Below are 10,286 nucleotides of genomic sequence, written 5' to 3'. Positions count from 1 at the left end.
AACATTTAAAAACCAATGTGATTCACTGCAGTAATAGAATAATGGAGAAAAATCATAGGATCATTTCCCTAAATTCAGAAAATGAGTATGACAAAATTAAACACCTGTTCATTCTAAAAATTTCAGCAAAGGAGTAGAAAGGGACTTCCTCATTCTGATAAGGGACATTCACCAAAAGCTTATGGATAACATGATACTTCATGTCGAAAAACTGAATGCTTTTTCCCTAAGACAAGGAACAAAGGTGCTACTCTCATCATTGCCATTCAATGTTTTTCTGGAGATCTTAGACAGGAAAGCCTTAGTCAAGAGAAAGAAATAAAGGGTGTACAGACTGGAAAGGAAGAAATAAAAGTGCCTATTTGGACATGAGATAGATCATATATAGAAAATCTTGGGAATCTACATATAAGCTATTAGAAGTAATAAGAGAGTTTAGCAAGGCTGCAGGACATAAGGGCAATACGAAATTTGGTTGTATTTCTGTATTCTAGCAATGAAGTCTTGCAAATTAAATTTTACAACAACGCAGATACAGTAGCATAAAATCATGAACTACCTAAGAATAAAGTTAATAAAATACATGCAAGATCTGTATGCTAAAACTACAAAACACCATGGAGAGATATTAAAGGAGATCCAAATAAAAAGATAGTTATGTCATGTGTTTGGATCAGAAGACTCAATATTGTTAGGATGTCAATTCTCTCAATACTGGGCTAAATTCCAGCAGATTTTGTTGGTAATATTAGCAAATTGCTTGTAAAATTTATATTAAAACGCAAAGGATCAAGAATAGTCAAAACAATGTCAAAAGGGGGAAAAAGTTGGAAAACATACTCTGCCTGATTTCAATAATTTGTCATAAAGCTTCAGTATATGAAACAGTGCAGTGCTGGTAAAAGGATAGACATTCAGATCAATAGAAAAAAAGTAGAGAATCAAGAAGCAGATTCATGTGTGTATGGTTAGTTGATTTCCAGCAAAGGTGCCTAATCTTCTATGTCCCCCTCTCCCACCAAGTCATAGCTTAGATGTGGGAGAGCAAGACCCGTGTGAAGCCACCTGGCTTAGAAGCCCCATGTCCCAAATATAATTCAAGAGAATTGGCACAACTTCTGTTAAGAAGTACATGCAGTTATGTATCAGGCATTGAGAGGAGCTCAAATCAGTGCCAAGATAGTGCACGTGTGCATGCACACACACACTGAAGACTCGTCTCCCTCATCAAAATAGAACCCTGCCAAGTGGAGTCATCTGTGCACTCACTGAACGTTAACCTATTTCAGGAATTTAAGATGGGTCAACGTCAGCACACCTATTACTGCAAATCTCCACTTTAGCAGGTCAAAGGGCAAAAGCCATGTGACCATGTGAATCAATCTCAAGCTACTTAATGGCATTCCATAACTCTTGGTAAAACCTCTTGTGATGTGGTGCAAAACAGACCTCCTTGTTAAATGCTACCTGTCAGACATCCGAAATTCATTGTAAAATATTGCACATTCCTTTAAAAATCGTTTTAAAATGGTAATCACTTGATAAGAATAAACATCTGACTATCCTTGAGATCCTAGACAATGTGCTAAGGCAAGGAAAGAAATTAAGAGTAAGTATTGGAATTGAGTATTTGCAGATGACAGCATTGTTCATTCAGTAATTCCAAGAGAAAACAGTCGCAACACTGGAGAGATGTTAGAATAAATAAAAATTGAAACTGGGATGGGAGAGGGTGTAGCTCATGTGGTAGAGTGTATGCTTAGCATCCACAAGGTCTTGGGTTCAATTCCCAGGACCTCCTCCAAAAAAATAAATAAATAAGTAAACCTAGTTACCTCCCCCACAAAAACTTAAAAATAAGTTAATTAAAAAAATTTTTTAATTGGGAATGGGGGTTTGAGATGAGGTCAGCTTAAAAACACACAAATAGTTTTCTCATAAGTCAACAATAATCAATTTTAATATGATGGAAGAAATGCCTTCACAACAGTGACAAAACCGTAAGATGCCTAGTGTGAGTGAATTACTAAGACATGCGTACAACTGGATAGAATGATTGAGATCTACTGAGGGTTTGAAAGGGGTTTCAGTGAACGTGAGGGCCCTCCCTGCCCTTGGAATAGTAATGCCTGATGGTCAGGAGCAGACTCCGACTTAGGAAGAGGGTTGAGCGCCCAGTAGCCACACGAGCTGCTCAGCTCACATCCTGTCATCACCTGCCATCTTTCCCTGCACCCCTCCTGACCCTGGATCACAGTTCCCATAAAGTACTTGGACTCAGCCCCCATCTCATGCTCTCTTTTCACGGGAACCAGCTAGGACATCCAACAAATTCAGGGCTAAGGGACTCACACCCAGGGCCAGAAGAATGGAGAGGGGAGAGCTCGCCACTAAGTCAGTCAAAGTATTGTGCTGAGTGAAAGAAGCCAGACAGAAGTTACGTACTAGGACTCCCTTAATGGAAGATCCTAGGAGGTGCCACAGAGTGGACCAGTCATTGCCTGGGCTGGGGTGGGGGTGGGGTGCCAGGAAGGATGGATGACAAAGGGGCCCAGGCCACTTCTGCGAATCACATGGTGATTTATTTGTTCACCATGAGGATGGTGGTGATGGATTTCCAGGTGTACACACACGTCACCTGCATCAAACTGTACACTTTATCTGCAGTTTACTGCATGTCAATTTCATGTCACTACAGCTGGTACAACGCTTTGCTAGAGACGGTTCAGGTGTCTGCTGCCTCAGTCTGCACCCCGCTGGGAGCACGCGGCACACGGCAGCTAGCTGGCATTTAATCATGCACCCCCTGTGTCACTGGTGGTGGCGGCAGCGGTGGTGGTCAAAATTAGTAAATTTTATTTAAGATTCAAAAAGTAAAATAACAGGGAAAAGGCAACTTTAGCTTTGCTCCTACAGAGGATCAGATGTAAAGACCCCAAGCAGGAATTACCCCAAGAACTTCAAATGCCACCTGGGGTCTGGGGCCCCGGGGTGGGGTAGGAAGGAGACCACCACAGTATGGAGAGCTGGGCTGGGGGTGACACCTGGGACATTTGGTGCTGGCACGGGGCTTCTGAAACCCGTGGAATTCCCTGCATGGTGGGGTGAGAGGAGCATCTTTTGTCCTTCCTAACAATCCCTTTCATCCACACCTGGGCTTGTGCTGGTGAGGTGACACTGGGAGGGAGGACAGGGCTGGTCACTAGAGGGAGGAGCCACCGGATTAGAGCTCAGACCCTCCTTTCAGCCCCAGCCTCACCCCGGGGAGGGGAGGGGCCTGGACGTTATTTATTAATCAGCAATGGCCCATAATTTAATCAACCGTGCCTGCCCTGCCGTGGGGTTCCTTCCCGGGCTCCAGGTCCCACTGGCTGGGGCAGCACCCTGGTTCCGGGGCGTCGTGGCGGGAGCAGCCGAGGGTGTGCGGGTGGGTCCAGCAGCCCCTGAGCCGGACACGTTGGTGGGGTCTCCCGGTCACGCCTGCAGGCCTTCTGCAGCCAGTGCAGTGGGAGCCACCAGCCGGTACTGTCAGACGCCCCTCCACAGGGTGCTCTCCTCGTGTGGCCGATCCTGTGAGCACCTCCATGGCTTCCCCAAAGAAACGTCTCACTGGGCCCAGTGTCCTGGAGGGTGCCTCTGTGTCTGGTGACGACTGTCGAGTGGCCAGGATGGGACCTGGTATCACACAGGAGCGCCAAGTGCCGATCACTGACGCGGGCGCCATCTGCGGGCTGGGGGCGGCTCCCACTGCGGGGCCCCTCCTGCGGCCCCTGGAGAAGCCGCGACCCTGGCCGCTGCCTTCCTCGCTCCTCACACCCTGGGAAGCAGAGCTCTCGTCTCTGTCCCAGGGCTTCTGGCCTTCCAGAACGATCCTGAACCACGCTGGGACACCAATGACAGGGCCATGGCTGGGGGCAGGGGAGGTGGCCCCTCAAGTGGCCCCGGGAGAGCCCAGGCCCTGCCCCTCAGCCCTTCCCCTGTTTTCTCCGGAGCACATGCCTGTGGCCCCTCCCGTGACCTGACCTCTGAAGACCCAAGCCTGTCTCAGGCTCTCCTGACCCCGGGCCCGGCCATAAAGACCAGTCAGCTCAGGTGAGACACGTCCATCTAGGTGTGTCACAGCCATCGGGCATGTGAGTGTCCTGTGGCTGCCGTGACAAAGTACTGCAGGCCGGGGGGCTTAAACCGCAGAAATCTAGTGTCTCAGTTCTGGAGGTTGGGCGTCTGAGGCCAGGGTGTCGGCAGGGACGCTTCCTTCTGAGGCCGTGAGGGAGAATCCTTGCCGGTCTCTCTCTGGGCTTCTGATGGTTGCCAGCGATCTTGGTGTCCGCTGGCTTGTGGGGACATCACTCCAATGCCTGCCTCTGTCTCATGCGGTGTCTTCTCCCTGTGTGTCTCCTTCTCTCTTCTTATAAGGGCACCAGTCATGAATTTAGGTCCCCCCTACTCCAGTGTGACCTCACCTTAACTATTTATATCTGCAAAGACTCTGTATCCAAATAAGGTCACATACCGAGGTTCTGGAAGGACATGAATTTCGTGGGGACATCATTCAACTCAGCACACCAAGCGCTGGAGTGGCAAAGAGACAGTGCGGCAAATAAAAACCCTTTTTCCTAGAAGGCCACTTCAAAAATATGAGAAATGAAATCTTTGATTTGTGTCCACATGTGAAAAAATTAAAAGCTCATTGCAGCAAATAGGTGGACTTGGAACGGGTCTTGCGCTTGTAGGAATGCCTTTTTAACATCCTGCTCCTCGGATGTAGCAGACACCGTGGTGCCCTGTGCCCCCCAGACAGTGAACAGAGGCCAGGGCAGTTCAATGCCAGCACCTGCATCTCTTGGCCAGAGGATTCCTCTGGACATGCTGAGGAATTAATATGCCCTCACACCCACCCCACAAGCAGCTTTTCAATCTTTTGAATACATTTATTTATTCAAACTGTTAAATAAATACATCAGATCCTTTCCCCCTGGAAATTCATCAAAGAAGACATTCATGAGTGGAGAGAAATACCATGTTCATGAATGGGAAGACCAAAATCTTCATAAAGATGTCCAGCGTCTCTAAACTGATGTCCAGACTCAGTGCAATTCAAACCACAGTTTTTTGGAACTTCACAAATTGAATCAAGATTTGTATGAAAGAACAAATGTCTAAGCATTGTTAAGATATTCTAGAAGAACCAGGTGAGGAATTTGCTTTGCTAGGTATCAAGATATATTAAAATATACAATAATTAAGACAGCGTTGTATCAGCAGAGGGTTAGACAAAGAGATTAACCAAACAAGAGTAGAAAGCTCCAACGTACACCCTCACAGATATGGAAACAGACAATTACAGCCCAGCAGGAAAGGATGGGCCTTACAAATGGTGCAGGAATGTTAGTTAAGAAGGAATTGAATCCTTCTCTCAGACCGTGATTCAAAAATGGTAATAAATTCCAAATACATTAAAGGAATGTAAGTGTAAAAGGAAAAAAATTTTGAACTGACTATGTAGAATATTTTGTGATCACAAGTGGAGGAAGAATTTCTTAAACAAAATGCGAAACATTCATCCATAAATGACAAGACTGATGCATGCAACTATCCTCAAGAAAAAAATTGTTCATAAAAAGACACAAAAATAAAAGTGAAAAGACAAGCTTAAAACAGAAAAGACATTTGCTACAAAGGATTAGTATCCTGAATACATGAAGAACATCTACAAATTATAAAAAGAAAAAATCAAACGACACAAAAGAAAGATGGGCTTAACAAATGTCACAGAAAAGATGGAGGAACAGCCCATAAAGAAATGAAAAATTACTCTTGCTTGTTAGTAAATAATGCCAATTAAAACCTACAATGAGATTCCACTGTGTCCTCACCACATGTTGGTAAGAATGGCAAGCTATTTTCTGCACTGCTGATGGGTACATGGAGTTGTACTGCTTTGGAAAGCTGTCTGACATTTCCCAGTAGAATGAAAGATGTACATGCGACATCATCACTACAATGCCATTCTTAGATAAGCACCCTGGAGCCGTGGCTTGCAAACTGCGTATCCATTGGTGAGTGATGAAGTTGATTTTATGAGATGCAGTGATGGTAATGATGATGATACGATGGTGGTGATGGTGGTGGTGATGATGATGGTGATGATGTTGATGGTGATGGTGATGATGGTGTTGATGGTGATGACGATGGTGGTGATGGTGGTGATGGTGGTGATGATGGTGGTGATGGTGATGATGGTGGTGATTATGATGGTGATGATGATGGCGATGATGGTGATGATGATGATAGTAAAAACAATAATAATAATAATAATAATAATAATAATAATAATAATAATAAATAGAGTAGAAAACACCAGCAGGTATCATACACCCTGAGGGTAAGTATTGCTTCATAAGCACTGGTTTCAGTTGTGTATTTGCCTTGGGTCATAATGAAAATACTGTGGTCAGAAAGTTTGGAAAACACTCTAGAGAAACAACTGCACCTCTCTGACACACGTCAGAGAGAAGACTGGAACCCGCCCAACGCCCCTCAGGCAGGGACACTGCACAGACGTGCACGTGAACTCAGACGAGGGCCGCTCACGCTCAGATCCATCCCCACCCTCCCCTCCACTCTGTGCTCTGAAACCACACTTCCTGGCTCCCTTGTCGACTGGTGTCCCTGAGTTTCAGCCCAGGGGAGGTGCTGGCTGAGACTGGAGGCGAGAGGAGGGAGCAGCCGGGGTTTGCCCCATGTTCCGCTCAGGGAGCCATCAGTCAGCGGTCACAGCCACCGCCCCGCCCCCCCGTGGTCCCGACCCCCCCCAGCACGTCTCCCCCTGCCCTTGCTGGCCTCTGCGGCCTCCCTCCGCCCACTTGCCACTTCAGCCCCGCCCAGCTTCCCGTTACACCCCCTTGATAACCATGTGGACACGGTTAGTAAGCGACATACAGGACACGTCTCTATGAGGCTCAAAAAGTGAAACCAAACGACTTCCGTGAACTTGGGGTAAAACTATGGTGAACAGTGATGGGGAGAGTCCCGTGGTGGGTGAGACTGTCCCTCTTCTTAAGCTGGGCGGGCAGCAGACACCTCTGGGGTCCCTCCCAAGTCCCGGGCCCTGCCAACTCAGGGCAGCTCGCCCGCCTGAGGGCTTTCTCAGATGCTCCCAGCGGCAGAGCGCCGGCTCCCTCCCCGTGTTGGGGATGGGGCCCCTGGGCCCCGTGGTTCACAGGCATCTCCAGGGCCCAGGATGGCCGCTGGCCTGGTCACCAGCCCTTGGATGGCAGACTCCCTCCCGTCGCCTGTGTCTCCAGGGGCTGCCTCCTCACCCGACACCCTGGTCCCCAAGTCTGCTGGAGCACCCCGAAGAGACTGGGCTGTATTTGGTGCAATTTTTATCTTATTATTCTTTGAACTCCACGTCGCCATCATAAACACACTTCTGGGTGTGTGTCTTTTACAATAAGAAAAGTAAATTTAAAAAACGTAAGAGCAGAGTTCTAAGGGGGTAACTTTCATACTAGAACGTGGGCTCCCCAGGGACGTTCTCAGTTGAGGAGGGACATCCAGGTGAGTTTCCCCTCCTGTGGCCTTGGGAGCCCTGATGGGGACACGTGAGCCTCCGACCCTGGAATCAATGGAGGGAGCATGGGGGCGGGCCACAGGGCGAGAAATCAGGGGCAGCAAGATCCAGGCCTGAGCCCAGGAGGGCAGATGGCCCAGATGCCCTCCCAGCCCCCGCCTTCCTCCCCCTTCCCAGCCCATTGTCCCCCTTCCTCTGAGCTCACACCCGCTCTCCCATCTGCCTCCCCTTTTCCTGTTTTCCGTTGGGCCCGCCTCTCCTCTCCTCTCTGCCTTGCCTCCCTCGGGGGCTTCTGGGATGAAGGAGGAGGAAAGGGCAGTGCAGGGCCGGGTGGGTGGAGGGGGTGCCGACGGCCAGTGGTGCCCTCTGCCCAGGATGCCCAGCACAGCCCTTCCTTCCGCCGACTTTGCTTCGGACCCTCTGGGGCTCTGCCTGCGTGGTTCTGGGAGAGGCCTGCGCCGCCCCAGCTTCAGGGCCCTCGTCTGTGCCACTGACAAGTCGGTGCAAAGACCCCTGAGAGACGCCTTCAGCTCATCTTGATTTTATTTATGGCAAAAGGAAAAGGAAACCAGCCCGGGAAACCAGCCAGCCCTGAGTCACAGGCTGCGAGCTACAAAAGCGCGGCGACAGGGAGCTGCCTGGGCCCCGGGCGGCCGCCTGCCCGGCTGCGTTTGGAAGGTGTGAGTTCATCTGAGTCCTCCTTCCTGTAGCTGGTGTCAGAGGCGGCTGGACCCCTGAAGTCCCCTGGAGCAGGAAGCACCAGGGAAGGTGGAGGTCCCCGGGGTGTCTGGTGGGGGCAGGCGGGGGACGACACCCCCTGACCACCTGGGCAGTCCTGGAGGTGGAGGGAAAGCTCCCCTTGGCACGGGCGGGGGCCCCGGGATCCCCAAATACAGGGTGGACACCTTCTGTGCCGGGTCTGGGGACTCAACCCTCCCACTGCCCCAGCACCTGCAGCAGCGCCAGCGGTCAGCTCCCACCCCCAGCCCCGTGGGCACAACGGGCATGGCAGCGGTGCTGGCCCGAGCTCTGCGGAGGGTGGAGGGGCTGCGCCCAGCAGTCAAACGGGCGTGAGTGTGCACGCGTGTGCACGCGTGTGCTGCGTGAGTGTTTTCTGGTTTTAAGGCGTGAGGTCCTCCTTCCTACACCCAGAAACCCAACAGCCTTTCCTGGGGCCGCGTGGCCTGGTTTCTCTTTCGCTCTTTCCTTCCTTCCTTCTGTGTTTTGAGGACACCTCGTCGATAAACACTGAGTCACACAAACGTGCAGATTCCCTGACCAGCAATGTCGTTCCTGGGCTGACCCACGCAGAAGTCGCTCCGGTGACTCCCGAGACACGTACAGGACAGGCTCAGAAAGACCCCTCAGCACTTAGGATGAAATTTAAGTGACTGACTACTGGAAGTCACCTGGCGAGCAAAGGCGCGGGGACAGAGGGGACCTGGCGCCGTGGTGGAGGTGACTGTGGTCGGGCCTGCGTCCTGGGGGGGCCGTGTCTGACGTGCTAAGTGAAAAAAGAACAGAAAAGTGAGTGCGTGGCACGGCTGACACTATAGGCACGTGTGGACGCAGGAAAACGAGGGGAGGGGGGCAAAGAAAACCCCGCAAGGCTGCCTGCGTGCCGCGGGCGGGACCCCGCCGCCTCCTGCCCCAGTCCCCTCGTGCCTGTGCTCCGTCCCCGCCCTTGGTCAGGAGAGCGGGCCTTCACTGTGAGAACTGCAGACACTTGCCGATCCTCGCGGCTCACAGCACCGTGGTTGGGAGTAAAGCGACGGTGACACTTCAATCTCCGGGAACGGAGAGCCGTGAGAGCCGTTACCTGACTCGTGTACAGGTCAGCAGTGACAGGTGTCACGACAAAGTCCTGATCAGCTGGGGCGACCGCGGGGCTCCCTGTCTGATCTGGGACACTGGGGAGAGTGCAGCGCTCACGGTTAAAACCTGCATCAGAAAAATCTGCACGACCTGTCCCTGGAGACCCGGACACTGGGGACACACCAGGGGGCAGCGTCGCACCTGGTGGAGGGTCCGAGAGGTCACGTTTGACCTGGACTTGCAGGACACACAGGTGGACGCCAGGTGGACCAAGAGACAGGGGGAGAGAGGAGGCTTCGGGTAAGAGGCAGCAGGTGGGGAGCTGCTTGTGAACCAGACAGCAGGCAGGCTGCCCCCGAGCACTTCTGGGTTCTGGATATTGGACGTCGACAACCATTGTCACTTCGAGGCCTCTGGGAGAAAGAAGGGAACGGGGATCTCAAAAAGGGGGCTTGGGAGGCACTTGGGTGCCACCTAGACTGGCCTCGCCTTGGCACCAGCCTTCGTCGTGCTTCCTGAGAAACGGGGTCGCCAGCCTCACCCGCTCCCTTCCGGAGGAACACGGCTGATGCCGCCAGGCCCCACCGCCCTGTGCTGCTTTATTGCTAGAAAGTTCCTTCTCCCATGAATTTTAAATCCGCCACCCTCTCGCTTCTACCCTGTGTAACACGCGGTGTGACTGCGTCGAGGACTGAGAGGAGGAAGGAAAGGTGCCCAGGCGCTATGATTATTTACATTAAGACCCGAGAAAGTCTACAGACATCTTATAAATAACAGGAGAGCTTATGACGTCACTGCATGGAAGGGCAACGCACGGACGTCAGCAGGAGCCTGGCCCTGGGAGGCGCCAGTGAGAGTCGAGCCTGGGAGCAGGCTGGGGCGGCAGAGCTCCGGG

This window comes from Camelus dromedarius, chromosome 2 (genome assembly GCF_036321535.1).
Source record: "Camelus dromedarius isolate mCamDro1 chromosome 2, mCamDro1.pat, whole genome shotgun sequence".
In the NCBI taxonomy this organism is placed as follows: Eukaryota; Metazoa; Chordata; class Mammalia; order Artiodactyla; family Camelidae; genus Camelus; species Camelus dromedarius.
Note: the sequence above shows the minus strand (reverse complement) of the source record.